The sequence below is a fragment of the Pelobates fuscus genome, chromosome 1, assembly GCF_036172605.1.
Source record: "Pelobates fuscus isolate aPelFus1 chromosome 1, aPelFus1.pri, whole genome shotgun sequence".
Classification (NCBI taxonomy): domain Eukaryota; kingdom Metazoa; phylum Chordata; class Amphibia; order Anura; family Pelobatidae; genus Pelobates; species Pelobates fuscus.
Window position 1 is genome coordinate 135,330,679 of NC_086317.1, and position 16,991 is coordinate 135,347,669.

The 16,991-nt window shown below is 40.7% G+C and overlaps 1 protein-coding gene across 1 annotated transcript in view; it reads right to left on the reverse strand.

The window, feature by feature from the left end:
• Positions 1–8,879, reverse strand: part of RAB44 (RAB44, member RAS oncogene family) — a 143,478-nt gene extending 134,599 nt beyond the window's left edge. The window contains exon 1 of the mRNA XM_063450543.1: positions 8,775–8,879. The gene's annotated coding sequence lies outside the window, so the exon portion shown is untranslated. The remainder of the gene's footprint in view (positions 1–8,774) is intronic.
• Between the last annotated feature and the right edge of the window lie 8,112 nt (positions 8,880–16,991).

A 16,991-nucleotide genomic window follows, 5' to 3' on the forward strand; every position in this document is an offset into this window, starting at 1 on the left:
CAAAGGGGAACACATAGGAAGCTAGTACTATATAGGAAAAATCTAGGACAGACACTAAGGGATAACCCTGGGAGAAAATTGTTGGTAGAAAAAAAAAAGAGAAAAGGCGTAATCTGTCCTGGTAGTACCACTATTCTGATAAGAATTAAGAACTAATTTATTAAGCATGGTTAAAAAATTAATGAGAGAACCTAAATCAAGGGAAACGGGAATATACACAATATAATTATTCGCTAGAAATATACTGTAGAATTGGAAATATCGAAGTGGTGACAATTGACAGATAAAACCACTGAGGATTTAAATGTGGAGATACTGGTGTATAGATTGCTAGACATATGATATAATGTAACAATAAATAGTAGCAAATTTGACAGAAGTCACTCAATAGGAAGTGGAACTAAGTGGAAAAAGAATAGCAATATGTAGCCATAGTTAGCACAACTACTGCATATCACATGTAGAGCAAGAATAGGAAAACACACAAAGGAGGGGGAAATATTCCCTAAATAATGACAGGATCCTGATAGATTATCATATAAAGATATGTAATAAATAAATAGGCAATATCCTCCAGATATCTAGCTAAATAAGAATCTAGATCGAGGGATGAGTACCCTCTAGAAACAGTATAACTATTTATAAAAGTGAATATAATTATAATTGAAGTGCACATACAGAGCATAATTGGGATAGGATTAATAGAATTTGAAATACAACATATCTAAAGGCACCTGTTATGCACGATCCAAAGGTTTTTACAAGAACAATCCTTACAGTCTAAGAGATAAAATATCTACTTAGTGAGCCCTAAATCTGTGCCTTCAAGGGCACCTGAATGTCTACTAAATGGTGAAATATCGACAGTAGTACCCTAATAGCTCCTAATATAATCTAAGAACCCTAAATCTGTGCCTTCAAGGGCTGCTATCTATGCGCGGAAAATAAAAATTATCCACACCTTCCCTACTAACCTCTGCAGTTGTACATATAGAATGTAAAATTAAGTATAGGGTCAGTAAACAACAAAATCGTAATATCAATAGTCAGATTCTATCATTGAGTAGGTGTTGGGCTGAGCCCCAACGTGCGTTCTGCCAGTAAGTAGCTCTTCAAGGGTGACCCCCTGTACCGTGTTTTTAGGTTTAAATAAAGTGCCCTACACTCTGATAGGTCCACCAGGTTGCTAGGGATGACATCATGTTGGATTATTAGTTACATGAATGAAGGAAGTACAATACATTAATGCGGTTTGTAGTGGTCTAAGTATTGAAAATAAATCAGTTCAGAGGGTATAATTTAATATAATATTGACCTGTCTGCGGCTTTTGACACTGTTAATCATCAACAGCTTTTTCTCATCCTCCGCAATATCGGTCTACAAGTGTCAGGATTACAGAATGATCCAGCACGTAGAATTGTATAACACAGAGGATTGATAGGTAACGTATACCGGACCTTAGAATGGCCGGACTAACGTACCAAAGAATAGTCAGGAATAGCCGAGGTCAAGGGAAACAGAAAGAGACACAACGATAAGGAAAAGCCAGGAGTCAGGGATGCCAGAAAACAGGGAAGTCAAAAACAATGCCAAAGTCAAATAACCAGAATTACCAGAATCAATAACGCGCTCTCGGACAACCACAAGGGAAACCACGGCAGGGCACTGAGCAAGATGAGAACTGGACCTAAATACCCCTCCTCTAGATCTGATAGGCTGTAACCGGCCTTTGACCCCAAAGCAGTTACCAGATTCCCATTTGCATAATTGCTGCTCAGCATTAACCCTTCTGTGGATTTGGTTGCAGCTCGGCACAACTTTTCCTGTGTGCCGAGCTGCAACCAAAATATCATTAACCACATTTTTATAAGCGGATCAATACGTGACAACAAGATATTGCTCTCTCCTGGTGCTCCTCCTATCTCTCCCAGCACTCTTTCAGTGTTTCTTTCTCTGGCTCTGCTTCTTCTCCCCAACTCCTCTCTGTTGGTGTCCCCCAAGGTTCAGTCCTTGGTCCCCTACTCTTCTCCATTTATACTGCCTCCCTTGGTAAACTCATTAGCTCCTTTGGCTTCCAATATCATTTCTATGCAGATGACACGCAAATCTACCTGTCCTCTCCTGATCTCTCCCCGTCCCTCTTGACTAGTGTCTCTGACTGCCTCTGTGCTATTTCTAACTGGATGGCTGCCCACTTCCTTAAACTAAACTTGACCAAAACTGAAATTCTGGTCTTTCCTCCCTCATGTGTTGTTACCCCTGTGTCTATCTCCCTCCAAGTCAACGGTGCTACCATCAGCTCCACCATGCAGGCTCACTGCCTAGGTGTTCTCTTTGACTCCGACCTCTCCTTCAAGCCTCATGTTCAGTCTATTAAACAAATCCTGTCGTTTCCATCTCAAAAACATTGTGCGCATCCGACCCTACTTAACGCCAGATGCGACTAAGGTGCTGGTCCATTCCATGTCCTCTCTCGCCTTGACTACTGTAATCCGCTTCTCAGTGGTCTTACGTGCTCCCAACCTGCGCCGTTACAGTCCATAATGAATGAGGTGGCGAGGCTCATCTTCCTGTGTGCCCCCACCTCCCACGCCTCACCATCTGTCAGTCCCTACATTGGCTTCCTGTAAGATATAGGGCTCAATTTAAAATTCTGGTTCTTACTTTCAAATCTCTACATAGTGCTGCTCCCACCAATCTATCCTCCCTAATACACAAGTATGTCCCGTCTAGGCCCTTACGATCTGCTGAAGACTTACATCTATCTTCTGTCCGTACTCCCACCTCTGATGCTCGCCTTCAAAACTTCTCGAGGGCTGCACCGTTCCTGTGGAACTCGCTTCCCTCCTCCATTAGATGCTCACCCTGGCTCCACTCCTTCAAAAAAATCGTTAAAAACCCACTTCTTCATAAAAGCATATCAATTAAACTGTTAATAGCTCCCGACTGATTCGTCTTCTGCAACTGTCACTAGTCTAATACTATCCTTACCTTTTTGTGTCACTTTACCACACTCCCTCTAGCATGTAAGCTCATTGAGCAGGGCCCTCAACTCCTCTGTTCCTGTGTGTCCAACTTGTCTTGTTACAACTACATGTCTACGGAATTTGATGACGCTATATAAATAACATAATAATAATAATAATAACATAAGGATATATCTGTTATGTATTCCAGATGAACTATCTTTTATTAGGCACTAATGTTTAAATGTCTATTAATTATGAAATTTAAAATATACTCAGCCGTCAAGCAGCAAAAACACGTACTTGCCTAATAAGCATTAGTTGGGAGATATGATATTACATGAAGACATCATATCAACCAGAGTGTATATCATGTGTATGGCTAAAGTAACTGTGAATCATTCAGTTACTAAAGTTAAAGTGCAAGTTCTTTCGAAATAAATATATATATATATATATATATATATATATATATATGATGGACGATGTTAGTAATAGAGATATGATGATACCATCGTGAATTATTAAATAACGCATACTAAATCATGAAATATAGTTAGTTGGGGAGTATCACATTGAAGTATACATTAAGGATTGAAAATATGAATGAGTTAATTGAATACATAGGATATTGGATGATTAAATAGAGTATACTTGGAGCGAAAATAATTAGAAAAAATTATTTATTATTTTATATTTTTTATATTGATCAGTTGTTGAATTAATTAGAAATAATGATGAGATAAATAAAACCTCAGATGAACAACAAATGCATGACACATTATACCATGTACTCCCTTATGCTTCCTTAGGAATTAAGAGGCTAGGTAGCAGACATGTTCTGCTAATCAAATGCCCTTGATTAATTGATCATCCGCAAGTGTGACCACTTCTGTTAAAGCCAAACTTGTAGCAGTTTGCTAGTCTGGAGCATTTGGGTGTGTGTTAACACATGCCAAGGAGGAAAGACATCATCAATGATCTTAGAGAAGCAATTGTTGCTGCCCATTAAACTGGAAAGGGTTATAAGGCCATTTCCAAACAATTTACATTTTACATTCTCCAGTGAGAAAGATCATTCAAAAGTGGAAAACAAGTACACCCCAAAGTTGGACCTTGCAATGCTCAGAGATTGCAAAAACTCTACAGACTCTACAGGCCTGAGTTACCATGTTAAATATTAAAGTTAATGACAGTACAATTAGAAAAAGACTGAGCAAGTATGGTATGTTTAGAATTGTTGCGAGGAGATATCATCTTCTCTCTAAAAAGAATATGGCAGCACAGTTTAGGTTTGCAAAGTTGCACCTGAACAAACACCAATAATTCTGAAACAATGTACTTTGGACAGATAAGACCAAAGTGGAAATGTTTGGTCGTCATGCCCAGTACCACATTTGGTGAAAACCAAACACAGCACAAACACTTCATACCAACTGTCAAGCATAGTATTAGAAGGATGATGATTTGGGCTTGTTTTGCAGCCACAGAACCTGTGTCATTGAGTCGTCTATGAACTCCTCTGTATACCAAAGTATTCTAGTGTCAAATGTGAAGCTGTCAAACAGCTTCGTCAAAATTAAGTCATGCAACAGAGCAATGATCCCAAGCACACCAGCAAATCTGCAACATAATGGCTGAAAAAGAAAAGATTCAAGGTGTTGCAGTGGCCCAGTCAAATTCCAGACCTCATACCGATTGAAATGATGTGCTAGGACCTTAAAATTCCATTAACAAATGCAAGGAAATCCTCAATGAACTAAAGCAACTGTGTTAAAAAGAGGGGGCCAAAGTTCCTCCACAATGATGTGAGAGACTGATAAATTCATAGAGAAAATAAGTACTTCAAGTTATTGCTGCTACAGGTGGTTAAACATGCTATTGAATCATAAGGTGTACTTGGTTTTTCACACATGGCTTCTCCATTTTAGTTTTATTTTTGTTAAATAAATCATAACACGGTGTAAGGTGTTATGTGTTGTTCATCTGAGGTTGTATTTACCTAATTCTAAGACCTGCTAAGGAACAGATGATCGTTATTATGTACTTTCTTTATCCCATTACTGTATCCACGTGCATGTGGCAGTGTTTCTCTTTCTGTGGCAGTGTTTATTAGTTTGTGTACATGTGTGAAACTATGTATATGTTTGTGTGTGCTATGTATGTGAGTGTGTGTGTGTGTGTGTGGCAGTGTGAATCTATGTATATGTATAGTAGTGTTTCACTGTATCTGTTTTGTACGCATGTATCAGTGTGCATCTGCATGTACAAGTGTGTATTTGTGAGTGTGGGAATGTGTGAGTGTGGGAATAAGCATCTGTGTGTATGGACATGTGCATGCATTGTCTGCTAGTGTGTGTTGGAGTTACCCAGCCAACAGTTTTCAAAGGGGCCCAAAGAGATCTGTTGGCCTCACTGACCTGCTCATTCATGTATCTTCTTATTTACCTCCCTCCAACACATGCCCCTCCTTCATTTTCCCATTTGTGTATTTTCTTCTCTCCTCCCATATTATCCTTCACTCATATCTCACCCCATCTCGATTTTCTTGCCCCTATTTATCTCTTTTTCACCTTCTCTGTTTTTCTTTATCCTCCCCTTCCTGTTTTATTAATGATTCCCTCCCACTTTTTAATCACTATTTCCTGCTTGTCCAGTCATATTTCTCTTCCCACCATACATCTTGTAGCCATGTTGGTGTCATATGCAAACACTCTCAGCCGCACTTTGGAAATTCCAAGATATTCATGTCAAATTAAGTTAGTAAATCTGTTAATTATGATGACTATAGTAATACAAGTGCAGTCTGAAATTCTCAAATGAGCAATTTTTTTGAAAGGTGAAATTGTCATCCACACTTCAATGGTTCAGAACACCAAGAACAGCTAGCTATTTAAACATTTCATTTTCCCGATCATCATAGATTGAAAGATATGAATACTTGAAGATCACCTTCTCTTCATTCGTGAATTAGTGATGGTGGGGAACTGATCCTCCCAAAATGGCATGAATGGCATGCCACCACTACACTTAGAAGCAGTGCACATCATTATTGTAGAAGTATCAAAAAACAAGACGAGAATATATGTAGAGAAATAGGTAGTCATTTTGGTTTAATATAAATAAATATAAAACTCTTAGGAGCATCCCAATATGGAGTATAAAGTACCAGGTCAACACACTGCAGACCCAAAAAGTTTCTTATCTCCCTTCAGCAGCCGATCACGAAACGCGTAAGGCAGACATCCTACACGAGCTCCTAGGAGACAACCAAGTGGAATACATCCTGAGCCGCAGTGGAACGCACGCTCGGGTATCCAGTGTCCTAACATCGCACAGAGATCCAGACTCCCTAAGAAGATCTTCAGATCTACAGTGTGTTGACCTAGTACTTTATGCTCCATATTGGAATGCTCCTAAGAGTGCTCCTAAGAGTGCAAGTTTTATATTTATTGATTTTTTTATTTGACAGTGTCTAACTTTAATAAATTTGAATAGAAAGCACCCTGTCTTTTGCACTATATGACCTATTGGGCTGTACGGATTTTAACTCTGTGGTAATATTGACACAAACGTTTGATCACAATATATCATTGAAGATTTTTGTATCCGTTTTCCTACATAAATCGGTACTAAACCGATACTATATAACAATCTTCAGCTTTACCAGAGTTTTCCTACTTATTTCATAGTAGGTAAATAGTCTGATTTTAAGCTGACAAAACTCTGCAATTGAATATAATTATCCCATTGGTATTCAGTTTGTTTTTTTTATTGCTAAATGCATTAATTTTTTTTGCATAAGTTATATACTGGTTCAAGAACATACAGTCTCTGTATATTACATATATTTTTTTCTCACTATTGAGGAGATCTCCATCCACTTTTAATATTATTTTTGGCAATCTCTACCCGCCAAACCCTATTCTATTTCCACTGTATACCGATTAGTTTCACGAGTCAGTGGTTATAGTTTTCTAATTCAGGTCTCTCCATTTGACTCTAGTAAGGTATCTCACCAGTTGTTTATGTGTGCTATCCTGTCTATACGTTTATATTCCTTAGTCATTTTGGTTTGCCCAATGTACAGATGACATTTTAAAACCTACACAGTGGCATTATGTCATATCTAATAAGACTGGTGTACATTAGCTCTATCACTGCCATCTGCTTGTGCAATAAGGCTACAGCTAGAACTATAAGCTAGGCCTCATAACATTTGAAGGCACAACATTGCATGTTTAAAGTACTGCTTCAATGCAGGGTTGGGACATTCATTGTCAAAAAGTATGTGAGTAATTGCAGACACAATATTGAATTCTAAAAGTGTTATATCTTGGACATTGAATTATAACTTAAAAGTTGGATGCAGGGGTGACGTGTTAAACAAATTCAGGCCAGGCAAATGTCTAGACCTGAAACTTTGGCGGCTAACAAAGGTGGCCCTCTTAAAAATGATTAAAGTCAAATGATGCACATGAATGTCAGTATCTACTTGCAAACTCACAATCAGATACATAATTCAAGCCAAACACACAGACACACATACTTCTAGACATTGACATACACACTCCAACACCTTTTCTCCATTATATATTGATTTCTGGTATCTAGTGAGAAATAGGCTGTAACATATTGTGGGTTCCATTACTCTCCTATGCACCTACTCTCTAGACCAGGGATAGGCAACCTTCAGCACTCCAGATGCTGACACCCATAATGCTGACAAAGCATCATGGGAGGTGTAGTCCAAAACATCTGGAGTGCCGAAGGTTGCCTATGCCTGCTCTAGACCATCGAGGGGAAATGATCTGTCATCACATTCTCACAGGCAGCCTACCATGTACAATGAAGTCCTAACGTGCTCCAAGGAACTTTTTTTATTGTTGTCCATTTTAGAGAATTATTTATCTCCAAACTGACTTTAAACAGTTATGGAGCAGGGATAGGTTATGACCTCTAGGTTGGCAATAATATAAATGGGTATAAATGGGCTGTGTTGTATAAATCATTGGGAGCATATAGCACTTCCTGTAACTAACCACAATTCAAGCATTGCTGGACACATCGTGCAACTTTTTAACTATATTAGTGAGTTATGTACATATTGGATTTCCCACAAGGTTATACACTAAAGTGATAATACAAAGTGAATTCCAAGTGAACTACAAATTACGGCAAAAATAGCTGAATTGGTCAAATTCAACAAGTCAGCTTTTCAGCTATTTTGATCTAAAATCTGAAATTCACCTCGAGTTCACTGTGAATTATTACTTTAGTGAATAAATCTATAAACATTTATATAAAAATAACCTAATTGCATATAAAAACTGTGTAGACAGGATGGAGCAGTTTTTTTCAACACTTGTGTATAATACTTTACAGTTACAAGCAGGTGTCTCGTACAACATTTTTTCCTACAAACCCAGCAGAATGTATGTCTTAACCCCTTTATAACAGATACAAGTAATAAAATAAGTGGACTTCTTTAACCTCTTGTAATCCTTACCCAATACTTACTGACAGCATGATGTCTGTTAACTAATTGTGAGTTGTGCTGTGTTGTAAATTGACCGACAATATTATTGCAACAATAGAAAATTAAATTGAGAAATTACTACCAAATGTGAACTGTTCTACGTTCTTTCATTGTAGAATATGAAGCATACATCATAACTAGATGTATATACCTTTAACGGCTGACAAATAATTTGAACTCTCTGACCTTCTCCAAACACCAGATATTAGTCTTTTATCAGAACATCACACAATGCATGCTCAGTCACACATGTATTATTGTATCTTACCTGCTGCGAGAAGAATGAAATTTGCTGCAGTAAGTTTTAAGTCACAGCTCTAGACCCTGGAAACAAACTGCTTTTTTTCTTAGATGTGCACATAAACTGCATTGTGTCATTTTCTTACTCAACTAAGCCTTTCCGTTCTTGCCTTGAAATGTGTCTTTTAAGAGTTTCCTCTGTAAGAGGAAGTCAGACTTTGTCGATAGCCTGTTTATTAGCACAATGTGTAAATGAATACAAGTCCAACGATTTAGCCAGCCAGTGTAGGCATGCAGGGGGGTCTTCGGGGGCCAAAGCCCTGCATGTTGGGTTCTTTACCCCATGTCTCCAGAAAATAATGGGTTTTAATTTTTACTTTTATAACTGGCAGCTGCTTCTTTACTTTTTTTTATATATATAAAAAGAAAGATCAGTAGTTTAGTGCTCCAGGCCAGGCTACTTAGCTAGTTAGAATGGTAGGATTGTATGAAATATCTGTATGTGCAAAATGTGCTTGTTTTCAGATATGCTATAATTGGAACATGGAGAGCATCTGCAACACGCCACTCATGGGTAGAGAGGATGGGACAAAACAGAGACAGGTGGGTATGTGTCATAACATATATCCACCTCTCTGTTAGTGTATGGGTTATGGAGTTTTCCTTTGGGCTTAGGCCCTGGCTGTTTCTGGAACTAAGCAATGTCCCTGCCATCTAGTAGATAATGTGTTCAAACCCTTTATTGCACAGTGGAATAAAAAAAAACGTTATGGCACGGTGCAAATTGAAATCATATATGGTGGAAGCATTTAAAAAGTGGTTGTGACAATATATAAATGCAAAGACATTGTTGCAGCACCTCTCAGATGTTCCTATTTAGGACTGACACTTTTTCTGTCCTAATGTCCCTCTTTTCCCGGAGCTCCATATTGTTGGCGTGTCTAAGTGTATACCAGAGTTCCACAGTAATAATACTCCTAGATAATAAATGTGTCAGTCTGTATAAATCATATACATTGTTCTTGTTCTAAATTAAATTTTAGATGCATAATTTATTAGTAAGCCATCTACATTTCTGTGACAAGCCCTGTCCCTGGCCACAACCACACTTATACTTCTAAATTTATAATATCACTCGTTGTCCATTTTGAATCTTGGGGTGTTTTGCTCTAGTATGCTGATGATTACAAATTATGCTTAACTCCAGGGGCTTTGCTTGGGGGGTGGGGGACAGTGTATGCAAAAATCATGGGTCTAGTTTTGGTACCTTTTCATTAATACCCTGATTTCCCTGAGATTCCTGTAATACTAAGAAAGAACTAGCACCTCCAATAAAAGTTAAAGAAACAGCACATCCCCTTTAAAGCTCTATTCTTGGAGTTAAAGGACCACTGTAGGCACCCAGACCACTTCAGTTTAATTAAGTGGTCTGGGTGCCAGGTCCAGCTAGGATTAACCCTTTTTTCTATAAACATAGCAGTTTCAGAGAAACAGGTTAATCCAGCCTCTAGTGGCTGTCTCATTGACAGCCACTAGAGGGCTTCCGCGCTTCTCACAGTGAAAATTGAGAATGCTTTCCTATGGACTGGCTGAATGCGCGCGCGGCTCCTGCCACACATGCGCATTCAGCCGAGGAGGAGGAGAGGAGGAGGAGAGTCCCCTGCCAGGCGATGGAGAAAGAGGTAAGTTTAACCCCTTCCACCCTCTAGAGCCCGGCTGGAGGGGGACCCTGAGGGTGGGGGCACCCTCAGGGCACTATAGTGCCAGGGAAAAAAGTATGTTTTCCTGGCACTATAGTGGTCCTTTAATGATACAGCACAGTGAGGGGTGTATTGCTTTGGGTGCAGTTTTTGAATGCAGTGAGGTAAAGGGTTAATAGAGCTTTGCTTGGGGTTACTACAGCAAGATTTGTGATCATAATAGTGACTTATACACTCTGGGTTCTCCACACACACACTGCACAACCTACATATTACATTCCTGACACACACACTCTGGAGTCCCTATGCACATGCTAGATCCCCTGTAAGCAAACCTAAACACACACCTTTTACAATCCCTACACACACTTTATCACCTGCACAAATACACACTACAGCCCCGATGCACACACCCGCTACATCCCCTATACACACACTCTTTCTCACTCTGTACAGACCCTAGCCACACATATTACACTACAAACACAACACAACTGAAACTGACCTATTTGTACAAAACACCACACCACAATCACCTCTACACTCTACACACATGCAATCCCACAAGCAGACTCCAGACAAATGCACAATACACTTTCCTGGCCTTTTTATCCTCTGGTATAACACTTATGAAGACATCACAGACAAGTCATAAGCAAACACAACCCAAGTATGTTAAAGGAAAACTATAGTGCAAGGAAAGGTCTCCTAATGACCCGGAAGTCCTTCTAGTGGATGTCTGGTACCCTCAAAGGTAATTATTGCAGTTTATTAAAAAAAAGAGGGACCATGCTTGTCATTGATGATGATGATGACAAAACACCCTCTTTGGTCCAGCCCCCTCCTCAGTGAGCCTCTGTGAAGCAAATGATGGGCTTTGAGGTGGGCCTGGAGTGGATTGTCCCGTTGCTGTGAGCACTGTTGGGGTGATTTGTGTGGGCCTCCGGCAGCCTGGTACCTGAGAAACAGTGCACCATCTGCCCTCAGTGGCATGTCCTGCCATATGTGATTGACATATGTGATTTACATATGTCTATGCTTCCTTTATGCACACATGTTAGCCGTTTTGCCTCATCGCCTACCTAGGCTTTACTTTAATTTGCAGTACAGTAATCTGCTTTTCATGCTCTCTGTTGACATTGAATGTTGATCATTATACTCCCCTGTGTGAGAAATCTGCTCCTAAATTATTTAAAACAAAAAGCAACTACAACAGTGCTCAATCTAATCGTAGCAGCACAGAAATGGGCGACCCACTCCCTACTGGTATCAAGGGATGTGGAGAAGGCATTTGACAGGGCAGATTATTCTTTCCTGATGAGGACCCTGCAACATCTGGGCTTTGGACTCCCCACGATATCATGGATATATTAATTGTAATCCAATCCAGCAGCTTATGTCTGACAACGATATCCTCTCTAGTAGTTTACGTTAAGGAATGACACCAGACTTGGTTGCCCTCTCTCACCTCTTCTGCTTATTGTTAGCCTGGAATCATTTTTAAACGCTGTTAGATCCAATCCACGGGTATCTGGAATTCGAGGGAACTGGGGAAAGAGTAAGATATGGGCTTACGCTGATGACCCCTTGTTCTCGATAACGAACCCGCAAACATCATAAGATGAGATAATGAGTGAATTTGAAACATACGGTCGCCTGTCTAAGCTGAAAATCAACTTTAGTAACTCAGAAATCCTTGACGTGTAACTCAGAAATCCTGCGTAAAGCAAGCACATATAGTGCTTGCTCTATGCAGAAGCTACACCTTTCAATGGTATAGAGAGGCAATCAAATACCTGGGAACATGGTTTTCTGCAAACGTATCAGTCACTTTTAAACTCAATTTCACCCCACTATTGAAAATGGTGAAAAAAGACATACACACAAGGCATTCCCAAATGAGCTGAGTAAAATTAAATGGCTTTCTTGTTGCAGGGGTGGATGGAGATTTGGGCCTAAGTAAGAGAGATAAAACAGTTACTTAAAAGGAATATGACAGTCTTCAGTTTTCAGTATGTAGGCTCAGCAGTAACCAAAATGGTAAGATATGCTTCACTCATTAACTATTTGATTTTTTTTATTCCCTATTCCTTATTTTTCTATTTTTCTGTATTTCAGGTCATCAGTCCAGTCTTCATGACACCAGTTCATGAATTTATTTTCGACATCGGATAGCCTCATTGTCACAAGTTTTCTAGTTATACATATTACAGGAACTCGTTACAAACATTGTTGAGCACTTTAATTACAATTTTATTTTATTTGCGTTTTATTTATTTTTTTCAATCTTTTTTTACAACATTATAATGAATAAATCATTTTCCCCTTCTTGGTAGATGGTTTTAGAAATGTAACTATTGGGACTTGAAGATTTGCTTTGGGCCGAACTGCAATTTGGCTGAATACGGATTGATCAGGTGATTGTCCAAAATTCTGAACTCCAGGCCAAAATGTACCCTTCTCGACCCAACCAACCCAGCCATGCAATGCAGAACAAAAAAAAAACCTAAATCTATAATTATATATTTAATTAAAAAATAATATATATATACATATATATATTCGTCCAAAATTCAGGCATCGCGCAGAATTTTCTATTATTGAACAAAATGCTTCTAGTGACAATGTTTGGCCATTTTAAATAGGCTGGCGGGCGCAAGCCTCGGGGAGGACAGCGGGCTACTTGGTACCAGGGAGAGCCACCAGGAATGAAGACAGTGCTGGAGGCGCCCCTCATGGTCTCCATGAGCCTGCCCCCAAGGGCCCAGTTACCAATTTCAGGTTGGGGCAGGCAGAGGTGGATCCTGGGCTCAGGGGACAGCGGACCAGGGCCATTACTCCACCGGGAGGGGGGAGCGGCCCCTTTTGCTGTCTGTCAACTGCGGCTGCTGGTTCAGGGCCAGGCAGTCAGGTTATGGAGGAGACTGCGGCTGCTGGCACGGGGAAAGGCAGCCAGGCTTGGACTGGAATGGCCAGAGGTGGGCCTAGTGTATGCCGGGGGGGCTGAGAGTCACGGAGGCGTCTTAGCTATGGTCAGTGGGGCACTACTCTGAGCGGTAACAGCATGCCAGGCTGTCAGCAGAGAAGGACAGTGGGTATGTGGCTGCATGGGAGGGCCAGAGGGAGGCACTTAGGTGAGGCATAGCACATACAGGGATAGAGAGAGAGGAGCGTCTCGTGGACAGGCACTGGCGCCACGGTGACAGGCGATCAACTACTAGGAGGTGCAGCAAGGATGGGAGCCCTGAAGCTAGGCATCTCAGCAAGGGGGTGAGCAGCGTCTTCAGGCAGAAGGCACAATTCTCGGTGCAACGCTTCCATGTCCTCTAGCGGAAGGCAGAAGGAGGACCATACCTGTTCGGAAGAGATGTGGCATCAGAGTTCGGGGAATTCAATGGTCGGATGTGGACATGGGGTCAGACAGGGTGTTGATTCATATTCGGCCGATGTGTTCGGAAAGGATTGCTTGGTGACTCTCTATTCCCTACCGGGCTCAAGCACATGCCCAGTGGAATAGACTTTCGCTCAAGGGTTGACAGTTGTTTCCTGTTACACAAGGACGGGTTCGCCCTGTCCTGTTTTCAATGTTTTAAGGTTTATCGGCTGGGTATACAAAGGTTAGGTTTGGACCCAAAGTTGTTTGTGACCCACTCATTCAGGATAAGGGCGGCCATGGAGGCCTCTCGTTTAGGGCTCGGGGATGGTTTGGTCAAACGGATTGGTAGGTGGGAATCGGTCCTAACTGGTTGGCTTAAATATGGGTATAGTGTTGGAGTGGGGAGAAACTGTTCAGTTGTTAATTTTGTTTTCGTTTTAGGTCTGGTGGGCCACTCTTTGGCACAGAAAAGAGCCGCAGTTCAGACGTGTGGAATGCAGCTGGTCTTTCCTCTGGAGCAAGTTTTACGAATGTGGTTTGGTTTTTGGGGCTTCGGTTGGCAAGGTGTCAGTGGGGAATTTTTTCAGAGGGTGTTGAGGGGAGTGGCCCCAGATATATTGTTAATAACTGATAGGACTGGTCCCTCAGAGAGTTCTGGTACAAGGGATGAAGAGGGATTTGGACCGGCTACGGGAGCTAGTCCCAGGTATGGTGCTAGTGTGGTCCGAAATGGTTCCATGTTTTCACTGGAGGTATACTAGGATCCCGGCAGCAGTAGAGCGGTGTCGGGGGAAAGTAAATAAGACAATGACAATTTTTGTAAGGAGAATAGAGGGTATAGCAGTGAGACATTGGGATTTGGAAGGAATGCTTCCTGGGTACTTTGGGAGGGATGGGGTCCATCTATCAGATGTGGGGTATGACCTTCTTAACCTGGGCTTTCAGGAGGGTATTGCCAGGGCCCTGTTCTTGTGTGGTGGGGGCGCTCAGGAGCTTTAGGGGGTCAAGTCCTGAGCTATGGTGGGGAATGGCAAGGTAAATTGGGAGTTACCTTGAGTAGGAAGGGAGGATGGATAGGCTTAAGGTGATTTAGGCAGGACTTTACCTGGTTGGTAGGTTCTAGCTCTTTGGGGGCTACGAACCTGGTGGAGGAGTCTACGTGGTTGGTAGGTTTGAGCCCAGTTTATTATTGGAAATGGGGTTGTATGGATGGCCATGTTTATATGTTATGTATTATATATATTATTATATCATGTTTATGGTTGGGTCATTGCCAGGGAAGACTATGTAATGACCCAATATGGTTTTAATATGCCATGATGGTTGTTGGCAGTGACCCTAATTGCCAGGGGAGACAATTTAACGACCCTATATGGTTTTAATATGCCATGAAGGTTGTTGGCAATGACCCTAATTGTTATATTAATGATTATATATTTAATAATGCTGTGGACAATTAATTCAAACAGTATAAATTAGTGTCTGTGTTTTATTGGGGTTTGGTTAATGGGTACTAACATGCCGTGATACGACAATGCGCATGTCAACAGTTTTAGAAATTTAACAATGCTATGCCAACTGTGGATTTACCATTTGCCCATCCTTGCAGAGTGTATGTGCATACATCTCAGGATTGATACACCAACACTACATACAAATACACCACTGCATTCAAACTTCAACACTACATACAAACACACTCATGCTTTAAACATCAACACTACATACAAACATGCACATTTGGTGTTAAATACCAATAATATATAAGCACACCCATACATTCAAAAAACAACACTACACATAAATGCATGCTTGCATGCAAACGCAACATACAAACACACGCCAACATTCACACAAACATACTCCATATAAAAACATGCTTACATTCAAACACACCAATATGGCTCAGTGCTAAATTAAACCCTGCGAGCATAGGAAAATGGTAGAGCCCCAGCTGTCAAAGTATTGTTGGAGTTGCACGACAGATAGGGATCTACCTTCTGGCCACCCTTGCGATTGGGGGGCCCAAAAAAATTCTTGCACCAGGGCTATTTCTACTTTAATCCGTCACTGCGTTGGGGTGGAGGGCTTGATTGCATGCCAGGGAGTAAGGGGGGAGCTGGCGGTGGCAGAGTCCAGGGGGCCCAAGCAAATGCTTGCTCAGGGTCCAATCAATATTAAAGACGTCCCTGGCGCCTGACCAGGCTCCTGTTCAGCAATTCCAATTGGGTCGCGCTAAGTGCATGGGGCACCCGATGAGTGTGCCATTTCCCACTGGCAGAAGTCCTGCCACTGATGTGTCACCAAAGCACACCAAAGTTGAATTGACATTTTTGGTGGTATGAATCTCATCCTCTAAGTTACTGTCTACTCTGATGCTGAGGTAGAAATTAAAACATTTTTTTTAAAATACAAAAATAAATTTCTAAGGACCATGAGACCACACGTTGCAGCAAGATAGAAATAAATAAATTATTTCTCAAATTTTCTCTAGCAAAAAAAAAACAAAAAAACAAGTAGGGTCCCTCAGACTTCACTATAAGCCAGGGGAGGCCTGGGGAATGATATCTAGTGAATGTTCCAAACCCATGCCACCACCCCCTTTTGGACGGTCTGAATTTTTTTTGTTTATTGTATTGGATTTTTTTAATTTTTCCAGTTGATATTCCAATATAGATATTAGGACCAGGGGACTAGGCATCCCCTATAATAGTTATTATTGAGTTATGGAACTTCTGGACTCTTTAACCATGATAAATCTATTACCCTCCACCACACCACTCTGCCAAATACCCCTCTCTTGCTCTCATAGACCCCAGACATGTTTTATTTTCACATTGCTTTATGACCACATGCAGAAAATATGTTTCACTGTTTGCAGTTATAATCTGCCACATAGTCATGTTTTATCTGTGCATCATGTAAACGCTCGACTTACACAGGGGGAACAAAAAGTGGTAATATACATCTGAATATCAGCCTAGAATCTGTGCTAGGAAATAACATGGATTTTTTTCTCTAACATGTGTAGCTGCATATATATATATTTTTCAAAATATTGCAGAACACAACCTTCAGAGTACTTGTTGCATGCATTATTTTTGCTTTAGAAATATATTTTCTGTGTTATTCACAAGCGTAACATCACCTGCCATTGTGTAAGACAAGA